Source organism: Lucilia cuprina, chromosome 5 (assembly GCF_022045245.1).
Source record: "Lucilia cuprina isolate Lc7/37 chromosome 5, ASM2204524v1, whole genome shotgun sequence".
Taxonomy (NCBI): Eukaryota; Metazoa; Arthropoda; class Insecta; order Diptera; family Calliphoridae; genus Lucilia; species Lucilia cuprina.
This window is the reverse complement of record NC_060953.1, coordinates 51,340,084-51,350,863: the sequence shown is the minus strand read 5'-3', so window position 1 is coordinate 51,350,863 and position 10,780 is coordinate 51,340,084.

Genomic DNA, 10,780 nt, shown 5'->3' with positions numbered 1-10,780 from the left:
TATTCCACATACGCCATGTTATAAAATATTTGAATTTATATTGTTAAACTGTGGAATTGTTATACATAATTAACAATTTTACAAATCATTTTTACTCAAATTAAACATTAAAACTTTACCTAAATTATTTTTTTTTTCAAAACTATAATAAAGTTTTATTTAAATTAAATAAGAACCCTATATCTTAAAAACATGTCCGTAATTTGCTCCCCAAAAATATAATTTTTTTCTTTAAAACTGGTTGAAAATCAAAAGAATTTACTTAATACAACATAAAGAAAATAAATTTAAGGGAACAGTTTTAATTAGTAATTATGTCCAATTCATGCTCATACTTATATTTAAACAATTACATAAATAAATTATAAATAAAAAAGTAAAACAAATAAAACACAAATGTTATTAATTAATGTTATTTTATATGAAACCAAATCAAACTTTTTGTTTAATAGTGTAAACTTTTAAATTGTCATGCATCATTAAAAAAAACTCTTTTTTTATATTAAACGTTTTACTTTCATTGTTACACGATTATATTGTTCACAAGTCAAATGCCAAAATACATAAAATAATTAAATAATTAATTAAACAATAAAATAATAAATAGATATAATACTCTGTAAATACGTACAAGTATATAAAATCATATGGAATTTTTTCTCTTGTAGATTTCAGATTTAACTTCGTAATCAAACTAAGATATAATAAAAGTTTTATGTATCTTTTCAAATTAAATAAACAAGTTCATTCTTAATAAAATACCTATTGTTTGTGGAAATATTTTTTTGATAAAATAAAGGTAAGTTTAGCAATGTTGTGTTATAAATAAACAGGGACTGTAAAAGGCTCCTACGGTCCTTTTAAAATTTTTGTTTTGAAACTGAACTAGAACTGAACTAGAACTGAACTAGAACTGAACTAGTACTGAACTAGAACTGAACTAGAACTGAACTAGAACTGAACTAGAACTGAACTAGAACTGAACTAGAACTGAACTAGAACTGAACTAGAACTGAACTAGAACTGAACTAGAACTGAACTAGAACTGAACTAGAACTGAACTAGAACTGAACTAGAACTGAACTAGAACTGAACTAGAACTGAACTAGAACTGAACTAGAACTGAAAGCTTTATAGCTCAACTTCTAACTGCAGATAAAATAAAAAACAAAAAAATCGTTAAGCTAACAGCAAAAACCAAAAGCATCCGCAAACTCTTTAATTATTCCACATGATAACAAAACATAGCAATTAAAGATACATAAAACAGAAACTAATAAAATCTACATTTAAAGCAGAGCGAACAAATTATTAACCTTTTGACTTAATGTATTCCATTAGTAAAGTGAAGTCTTATAAAAGTTTTTTTTCGAGTTATAAATAAAAGAACACAAAGAGCTAAACTAGATACAAATGTAAAAAAGTTTTTTTTTAAGTGTTAGTTCTTTTGTATTTTCTTCAAAAAGTACATACATATATAGAAATTGAAATGTAGAAGCTAAATTTAAATATGCTGTGTAACTCATACGCATTGAAGTACCAAAATAGAAAGAGTTTGAAATTTGATAATGGCGTTAAATCGTAGAAAATGAACTTTTAACCAGTTTGAGAGTGTTAGTTTGAGAGAAAAAAGAGAACAATTGGAAATTAAATTAGAAAGAGTAGAGCTGTTAGAGTGGTAGTGTTGGTAGTAGTGAGTTAATTGAGCAAATTCTAATAACTTTTACCTGAGCTCTAACAAACTCTTATGTATTTACTGTTATTAAGTAAGAGTATAATACTAGAGATTAATTTAAATGGCAAAATGTTAAAAGCAGTTTTTCGTATAAAAGAGCAAAACCAAGTTGCCGCGCTGAGTAAATGATGGCAGATGGAATGGAAAAACTGAAGATGGAAAGTTATTTTTAGAATTTTGACAGGACAGGACATTATATGCTCTGCAAACCTTGAAATACCTAAAAATATATGGAATTATTAAGTCATATGCAGACAGTTTTAGTCTCTATTCTAGTTCTATTTCAATGAGAAGCTCCCTAGGCAACTTCATAGGTCTTCAAAAAACCTAGAAATAAAAGGAATTATTTAGAAATAGTAGAAAATTTAAGTCTTTTTCTAGGCATATGAGAGGTCTATTTAAATGAGAAGCGCACTAGTCAACTTCAAAGGGTAGCATTAAAGATCCTCACCAAAAGTCAAATGCATCACTTGAACATCTACCTGATAGTACTATTTTAATCAGAGGGTGACCAAGACTCTTTTTTACTTGTCAAGAATATACAATTGGCAGTTGTTGTACATTTCGTCGCTGAATAAGCACTCGAGTATTTGAACTATTTATTCTCCGTTGCTTAACTTCCGGTATGCAAAAATATCAATCCCATTTACAACTATCGAGATTTAATTGTCGCTGTAAATTCAACAACAGCAACATGATGTGGAAAACTTGCATTAAAGGCTTTATTTCACAGTGATCTTTTCCATTCACAGAGATGTAAAAGCATCAGTTCCGTTTACATCCACGCAGATGTAATGGCCTCTGTTAAGTCGGTAACAGTAATTGATAGATCGAAACGCGAGTCCATTAATTAAGGTGAGGACTAACATACTAACAGAGATCACATTATTGTAAATCTGGTATGAATAGAGTAAATATAATCGTAGACATACCCCCACAAAGAATAAATCCGACACATTTCATTAAGAAAAGTATCCTTCACACTCATTCTGCGTATATAGATGTGTGAGGCCCGAATACCTCTACATCCATCTGGTATCGCTTACTTCGACTCTATGTCATATTATTCCAAGGAAAAGGTGAGGATACAGTTGATCATCACTAATTTTTAGTCCCAGCAGACTAATGATACTTTTTCCCGGGATTGCAATAATATCCAGAAGAGAGAAGATTCATCAAGGTAACATGCCTTCCAGAAGTCTTAAGCAAGTTCTCTAAAAACTTATTTTAGACTTCCATTCCATTCTCTCCTCGTATATTGGATCCAATCACGTCTACCACGTCAGTTCCAAAGGAACAACTACCGGGAAAAGAAAACCGACCCCAGGTCAAATGATTCTAAGGAAAGTTCGAGAATTGTAATGTCACAACCAGCAGAATAGATAGCTCTATTCTTCTAGGAAAAGCTTCATTGAAATAACATTAACAGAAGGAAATTCTATACAGTTTGTGTGCGGTAAATAAACATATAAATCGATCAACTATTTCGGTTTATATGATGGGTCTTTCTTTATGAATCTATCAGTCGCTGTATTTGATTGTTTTCATAGGTTTGAAAGAATTGTAAAAAACAAAAATTAGAAATGATCAAATTGTCCGATTTCTTTTAGCAGTTTTTATCAGCATAAACCAAATATCATTGTTATCTATATCATCCACTTAAGGCTGAATAGTTTTCAAAGAAAAATTGTCCGATAATAATATAAATTCACAATCTATTCTAAACAATGACTCTTTCGTGATTTGATCCTATTTGATCTCTAGATTGTAATCGGCTCTAATACGACCATTATAAGTATGTATTGCAAGACATACGTCAATGGAACTTCTAGTTGCACTATAACTTTTATAGATACCAACATTCATCATAAGATCATAAAAAATTCAGTATATATAGTACTCTTGTGAATTCAATTATATGTAAGTCCCAATTTGTCTTAAATGTTTACTACCTCTAGGCCAATTTTTATTTATTTCCCCTAAATGTAAACCAAATTTATTGGCTACTCTAGCATCAATACATACATATAACGAAGTATAACACATGTACTCTATTTTGCTTGATTAAAAGTACAACAACAACTAATGAAAACAAAAAAGCAGCTCAATGAGTATGCTCCATATATGAGATAAGAACAATAACGATGAGTGTGGAACTGCAAACAGCAACAAGGCAATGAAGACTACAACTCATTGGTTTATTATAATGAATGCTCAATTTTATTTCACACTCATACAAATACACACCTGCTCATACGCAAAAATACACATTCCTCAACAGTCTGTTAAGTGAGAATGAAATGTAATTCTCAACAACTCTTCGTCTCTTTATTTCTGTGTTCTGTATGAGTGTATGCAATATAAAGGCATTAAATGTATGTATGAATGTGTTGATGGGAAATTTGGGTTTGTGTATTGTAAGTCCTGTATTATCCTGAGCATTAATAATACAGCAAAAAAGATGAAGGAAAAAACATTAGCAATGGTTTGTTTTCCGTTCTGTTTTTTTTTCTATTCTCTACTGTAATATATCGTACAGTGCTGTTCTGTTCAGTTCTGTTTATTTCTTCCTTACATTCGTTTTTGAGTAAGAATTTTTGAATATTCTTGTTCTGGTTGTTGCTGTTGTCGTAGTTGTTGTTGTTGGTGTTTAGTGTGGGGGTTATTTCAAGCACATCATATTTTTGTTGGTTTTGTTGTTTCTTCCTCTGGTTTCATATCACAAAAATATAAATATCAAGTTTTGAAAGGTTTTTGTTAGTGCTGTGCATTGACTTTAAGCTGTGATGACGTAGTCCTGTTGCGGCTCTTTCAAAGCATTTTATCAAATACACATTTCTAACTGTGAAAAAAAACAGAAATAAACAAAAAGGTTTTCAAGAAAGAAAATAGAAAAAATTATAAAAAGCAACACATTTTATGTGATTAAAACCTCGCAAAGAAACGTAAATAAAATATTTTTTTTAGACGTTGTGAAGCAGTTTAAATGTATAAATAAAGTGCAGTGTAGTGTATATAGTGAGATCTTTTAAGTGTGAAAAATGTCAGTTTAAATAAAAATTATCATCATCAGCGTCACTATCAACATTTTAATCAACGCCATCAAAATTTTTTAAACATTTTTGTATACACAAAGGTGTTAACCTAAATATTACTTTCTACTTTCAATCATCGTCAGCATCAGCATCAACATAATCAACCCATATTTTTGTGTGCCTGAGTCTTCAGCCACAGCTGCATCATTATCATTAAAATCGAGGGAAATAAATGGAAATTCATTTAAATCATATTTAACTTTTGATTACAGACAAACAAACCAAAAGTGAAAGGAAGAAAAAATTTCAACAGGTTTTTACCACAGGATATTTTCATACATATTATGTAGTGTAGAAATCAGCTTGCAGTCACTGATTGACTCACTCACTTTGTTCGCTAACTGACTGGATGACTCGAGGCCTAGCTGGTTGACTGGTTGCTTGTCTATCGTGGCATAGTGCACTCACTGTGAGGTTGTTTGTACTTTATATTTCTTTAACTTTATTAAAAGCCTGGTTGCCTTAGTATTCCAATTACTGGCCTAAATCTTTCGTATTGTTCTTACAACTTGTATGTATGTTGTAGTTTTGTTATTTGTTGCATTTGTTGTTATTATTAATGTTGTCGCTGCTACGTCTATTGTTGTACTTCATTTAAATAGGAAAAACAAAAAGTACAAAAGCAAAATTTATATAAATATTTTCCAAAACAAGTGTTTATGGCTGTGCATGCACGACTGCATGCGTGGGGAAAAGTGCAAGTGCGATTACACTCGAATGCATACATAAGGATACTTAAACAGTTTCCTTTGATATCGAAATAAGAACGAACAAAAAAAAAACAGCAAAAACAATAACTTAATCATCATCTTAATCATTAACATTTAACATCAACATCAGCACACTACCACACATACATCACATCAACATCATTCAACTTTAACATCTTCAGAAACTATGGTTGAAGAGTTTCTAGAAAAGCTACCGGAAATTGACACTCGTTATGAGGTAAGTTCATTTTCTATATTTTGTTTTTTAGTTATATAGTTATATTAATTTCAATTGAATTCATTTGCTTTACTATCTCATAAAGTCATATCTTTTCTGTGTCTAGGTTCATGATTATATCTTTTTCTTTTTATATACTTCATAGAGTCTTGTTTATTTAGTTTAGTTTTCCTTAGATTTATGTATGAGTTGTAGTTATTATAAACATATAAATTTTACTGCATAAATTGTCTAGTCTTTTATATAGTTTTCATGACCATCAGCCCAACCTTTGGCAGTATGCCGATGATTTTCATTTCTTTTCTATTTTTTTGTAGTTTATTTTCTAGTTTTTTTATTATTATCATTATTATATGTATTTCAACAAGTTGAAAAAAATGACTATACAATATCCATTTAAAAAATCTCTATTTAAGATTCTATTTGCACATTTTGTAGTTGACTTTGTCTACAGATTGCAAAAGTTGAACGCAGTTATTGTTTGCGAGTAGTGGAATAGAAAATTCTTTTATTATTTATATATAGGAGTTTTTGTTAATAGATTTTTGTTTCGAAAACATCGGTTCTAGTTCATGCTAAAAACTACATGGTAGATTTTCATCTTCCTTTTGAAATTATGAAAAAAAACTCTTTTTCGCATTTGAATATTTTATACCCTACACCACAATAGTTGGGAGGATATTATACATTCGTGCTGCTGTTTGTAGCACCCAAAATTATTAGACCTACACTCACCTTATAGTATATCAGTCGGGTCAGAATCACTTTCTGAGTCGATTAAGCCATGTCCGTCTGTCTGTATGTAAAAGTAAACATTGTGCGCACGCTACAGGTCGCAACTTTAAAATGATTTGATGATATTTGAACATACTCTTTCTTCTTTTGATCCACGGACAAAGGCATTGAAAATGGTTGAAATCGGTCCATTATTTCGCCTAGTCCTCATACAACCATACCACCGAATAGGGCGTATGAGCTCATAATTACGTAAAATGTTCTATTATGTCAACAAAAATCAGCAAAACTCAGTTTTATAACATTTTAAATGACACTACAAATTTGTTTAATGATCAGGCCTCATTTGACCCTAGCGCCCAAATAAACTCCCCTTCAAAAAATGACTTGAAGGTCAAAATTCACTTATAAACACAAATAGCACGATTAAATTTTCAAATAGTTGTTTATCTTTTTATCTATTTGAAGTTTGAAACATACTCTTCTTTTAAAGTAATGATTCAAAACGGTCAATTACTTATTTTGTATAACCCCCATAAACCCGTATCCCCAAGATTAAGACTTGCACTTAAAAATGACTTTAGGGTCAAAATTGTAGATAAAAGCCACGTCTGTATGTCTGTCTGACTGTATGTCTGTATATCTGTCTTTCAGTCAGTCAGTCTGTCTGTCCGTCTTTCTGCTGAAATTAATTTTCTGAATGTAAAAACGCCTATATAGTATTTCTCACGTTATTAAAGTACTTATATGTAATCACAACGATATATAGTAGTCATTCAAAAATATGTTAATTGGTAAGTGGTATCAATTGCAAATCATTACCAAGTTTTTAATGGGAATGTTTAACATTAAAAAAATATCAATTGAGAAATGAAAGTACCAAAAAGTTTTCTCTTATATATTATCATTCAAACATGACAAAGTATATTTATATATTTACACCACCATTAAAAATGACATACGGTATTGATTTTGTTATTCCCCGTGTAAAACATTAAAATATTACTTATACAAAGCATAAAGTATAAATACTCTGTCCGTCCGTCTGTCAGTAGTTGGCACAATAGCGTCCACAAAAATGAAGAAAATTCAAAAATTGTTGCTGTTAAAAATGTTCAAAGCTACGCTATTTCACATAGCTCTCATTCAAATGTGATCTCGAAATGCTGTACAGAAAAGTTCAAACAGGTACAAATTTGTGCGACGAAATTTTGCAAAGTTATTCTTTTTTTCTAGAGATTATATTCTGAATAATAGCGGATATAAGAAATTTTATCATATATTTAAAGCTACGCTATTTCACATAGCTCTCAATCACATGTGCTACCAAAATACTGTAAAAAAGTTCAAACAGGTACAAATTTGTTGATTATGAAGATTGCGACGAAATTTTGCAAAGTTATTTTTTTTTCTAGAGATTATAATCTGAATAATAGCAAACATCAGAAATTTCATCATATGTAGTTCTTAATATGTAAATAATACACGATTTAATTTGCCTAAAATTTTCCAATTTCTAAAATTAAATCAATGATTGGCTAAATGAGTTCGAATGTTCAATCATTGTTTGATTGTCCAATCAGTATCTAAATTCTTCAAATTAAAAAATATATGGCTAAAAAACTAAAATATATCATCAAATTCATTTCATATCAAGATTTTGATGAAGACATTTTTGTCATGTAGATTTGTTGTAGATTGTTGCTATAATAAGAATACGAGCTTTTAGCCTGCAGTGAATGAAGAGAGATATGTATAACACTATTTTCAGCATAAATAAGATTATCAATGCAAAATAACTTTTGCTCTGCCATATAATTTATAGCAAAAAGCAATATTGACTAACTTTTTTTAAACTAATCTACACCAACACGTTTGACATAAGTCAACTTGAAAAAAAAACATAAATTTATGTCACGTCTCTTTCTCAACTTCCTTAAATTTACAATTTACCCACGTTTCACAAAATATTTAAGAAACATGATGTTTTATTGCTATTCATGGAAATTGAATGTCCTAAAGTTGTTGGTATTAGTGTCAGACAATAATGATATTTGCAAAAAAATTTCTAATACTAGCTAAAATATATGTATTGAAAATATTCTTTTTAAGTTATATAGAAGAAAAAAGAAGTAAGAACTTAAAATTTTCATTTCCTATTTAAAGCAAACAAACAATTTAATCTAAAAGTATAGAATTAAAATTGCTTAAGGTAGAAAATGCGATGAAAAATAAACACATTAAAGGCAGCCATTAAAAAAAGGTACTTAGTTTTTAACTTAGAGTTAAATATTAGAAAACATGCGTATTAGATTTTTTTTAATTAAATTAGCTATTTCTCCACTTACTCTTGCAAAAGTTAGAACAGTAAGTAGCAGTTAACTTTTTATACGTAGTATATTTATATATTGAGGTAATCCCTAAAGCTTACATATGTTCTTATTTTATAACTTTTTATACTCTTCACTTTTGTGAAAAGGTTATATATATTTAAGTTTGTCATTATGTTTGTAATTTCTATAATATAATTTTTTCGATCCTATAAAGTATAATATATATATATATATATATATATATATATATATATATATATAATATATATATATATATATATATATATATATATATATATATATATATATATATATATATATATAATATATATATAATATATATATAATATATATATATATATATATATATATATATATATTAATTATATATATATATATATATATATATATATATATATATAATATATATATATATTATATATATATATATATATATATATATATATATATATATATATATATATATTCCGAGTCCTCATAGATAACATAGTCGATGAAGTGTAAGCTTTACCTACGTTCGTCCATTTGTCTGTCTATCCGCCTGTCGGTTTGTCTGTCAGTCAGTCTGTCCTTCTGTCGGTTTGTTTGTCTGTCTGCCTTTCTGTCTATCTGTTTATATGTACAGGTATGTATGTATGTTTGCTGAAATCAATTTGATGAAGAATATCTTCGGGATCCAAATTTTTCAATAATTCTGTTATACAAGCTTTCGAGAAGTTTCCTATTTAAAATCAGGAAAATCTATCCATACGAAGAAAATTTGGAGACAATCTCTTAAGCTTTTTAAGCTAGCAATGTGCGTTTATGTTATATGTGCGTTTAAGTTATATGGGGTCCGTTATGGATAGATTCTCAAAAAACTCGGTAGATAGATTTGTGCTCATAAGAAACTTACTTGTGTCTAATTTATATTAAATATATTGATGCCAATAGTGTTCATTGAAGTTATTTTTTGAGGGGTTAATTATGCACCGACCCTCAACTCTCTAGCTCATTCCATTCGGACTCTATCGTGCTTTCAACAGACAGACAGATGGACAGACATAGCTTAGATTTTAATAAGGACCCAAAATTTCTATACTTTTGTGGGTCTATGATCAATATTTCAACATTGTTCTTCAAAAGGTACTTTTTATTGTTTTATAATATTGAACCTGAAAACATGACATTAAGCATCTAGTGAATTAAGTATATAGAACCCGTATTAAGTAAGAACATATAGAAAGGGACCTTTTGTAACTTTTTCATTCCACAAAGGCTACTTTATAAATTTTCTAATATTGAACCTCAAGAGCCCACATTACTTATATAAAAGGTAGTTTTTCCTAAAATTAAACATTATAAGCTCCAAGTTAATGCAAATCTGTGGAAATGAATTTTTGGTACTTTTACGTACTGTTACTAGTACTTTTTGGATGTTAATTGAACAAAAATCAATAAAAACAATTTTCCATTAATTTTTATACCCTACATAAGGTATAATGCGTTTGTGCTGATGTTTGTAACACCCAAAAATATTTGACCTACACCAACCTTAAAGTAGTCGATTTAGTTATGTCCATCGTTTCGTCTGTCCGGCCGTCTGCGTGTGTGTCTATGTAAACCTTGTGTGCACGCTACATTTTGCATTTATCGATATAATTTCTCACATACTCTTCTATTGGTTCAAGGATAAAGCTTGAAATCGGTTCATTATCACTTAAAAACACCAATAACACTATTATATTCTACATAAATAACTTTGTATTAGACATAAATTCCTCTACAACATTTTTTCGTCAATAACAAGTTAAAATATTCAAGAATTAAGTTAAAAAACAAATTAAATGTCTTATTATTAAAAAATAATCTAACAATTTAACATACTAACTGGTGTAGGGAATCATTGGTCGACCATGCCCGAGTATACATTC